Raw genomic sequence first — 1,598 nt, 5'->3', positions numbered from 1 at the left:
TCAGACAGAGTTTTGCATTTCTAGATCTTGGAAGTAGGATTAATTGCAGGTGAGAAAGGATCAAAGACATGACCATTCTTACAGTATATGTAGCTAAGTAGAAGAGAAGGAGAAAACCATAGGTATGGAGAAGACTGATATACTAGGAAGCAAGGGTGTTTGAGAGGACATAGGGATGTATAGGGAAAATTTCAATGAGAGAAAGAATGATAATAAATTCCTGAAAAAGTAGTAACAATGACTGGGGGCAAGATGGCGGCATCCAAGGTGAAGCAGGACATGCCCCTGCCAGGGGGCTACAGTCCCATCGATTACAAGCAGAACCTGCCCCGCCCGGGAATCTCAGGTTATAGCATGTTTGCCATTGGCATTGGGACACTGTTGTTTGGTCACTGGGGCATGATGAAGTAGAACCGAGAACGAAGACGCTGGCTGATTGAAGACTTGGAAGCCCGAATTGCATTGATGCCACTGTTGCAGGCATAGGAGGATCGAAGGAAGCTGCATATGTTGAGAGAGAACCTGGAGGAGGAGGCTATAATCATAAAAGATGTTCCTGGCTAGAAGGTGGGTGAGTCTGTCTTCCATACTACCCAATGGGTGCCTCCAACATTGGGTGAGCTGTACAGTCTACGGACCAATGAGGAACAGGTCCATGCTAACTATGGCTTCATGTGGTATACCTAAAGGTGTGACAAGGCCTATCCATCCCTCAGAGAGATTAAAGGTTCATTTGGGAAAAAAAAAATGACTGGGAGATGCATAAGTAACAGATGCCAGAATTTAGATAAGATGACAAATCTACATGAAAAGAAACTCAAAAGGTCAAGAGTTTGCTAAATAATGGTCTCAAGGGGAGGGCCTAGAAATTCCAGTGAGGAGCAAAGAATATGCTGACTCCTCTTCCTGGCACATTGCTTTGGGTTCATGGGAGAAAATCCCTACATGACTATTGAAGGTAGGCTGGAGTGAAGAATAAAGGACTCAGCAGTGATAGAAGAGAAGAAGTTTTTAACCTAGGAAGCCTTAAATAGGAGGATTGAAAAATGCTGTCAATGGAAAAGAAATTTGGTCATTTTTGTTTACGTAGTCTTGGGGGCAAGCGAAGATTATAGTAGCTATTTTCTTGTAATAAAGTTGAACTGTATATAAAGACCAAACAAAAAAGACAGGTTACAGAAATGGCATAATTCCAAGAAACCTCACAAGGCATTGAAATTCTTAGTTTCACATGCATATCCAGGGTATGAAGACAAGATCCTCCTAGAACAACTTTCCCCACATACTGCAGAGTTGGAACTCATTATTAAATAGTTCTAATCACAAGGGAACCCCCATCATAAAATATGTGATTAAAAAAAAAAAAACAACCTCAAGCAATGTTCACTTTACTATTCAGCATTTTCACCATGAGTAACAATACATATATCTCCATTGCCTAACACATTGCCTACCACATAATAAGCACTTAACAAATGTTTATTGACTGATAACATACCAACTCTGTGACCCTGGACAAGTCACTTGAACTCCCAATGACCTAGGCCCCTATCAAAAACTACAAGTTTAAAAGTAAATGATAATTGGCATTGATAAAG

The 1,598-nt window shown here is 40.8% G+C and overlaps 1 pseudogene; it reads left to right on the top strand.

Annotated features, from left to right (window-relative positions):
* The first annotated feature begins 245 nt into the window (after positions 1-245).
* Positions 246-748, top strand: LOC138150896 (NADH dehydrogenase [ubiquinone] 1 alpha subcomplex subunit 13 pseudogene; annotated as a pseudogene).
* The last annotated feature ends 850 nt before the right edge of the window (positions 749-1,598 follow it).

The sequence above is a fragment of the Petaurus breviceps genome, unplaced genomic scaffold, assembly GCF_028583685.1.
Source record: "Petaurus breviceps papuanus isolate PSGF00001 unplaced genomic scaffold, PetGlider_PUasm1.0 90895, whole genome shotgun sequence".
Lineage (NCBI taxonomy): Eukaryota > Metazoa > Chordata > Mammalia > Diprotodontia > Petauridae > Petaurus > Petaurus breviceps.
This window is presented reverse-complemented; position numbering and strand designations above follow the sequence as displayed.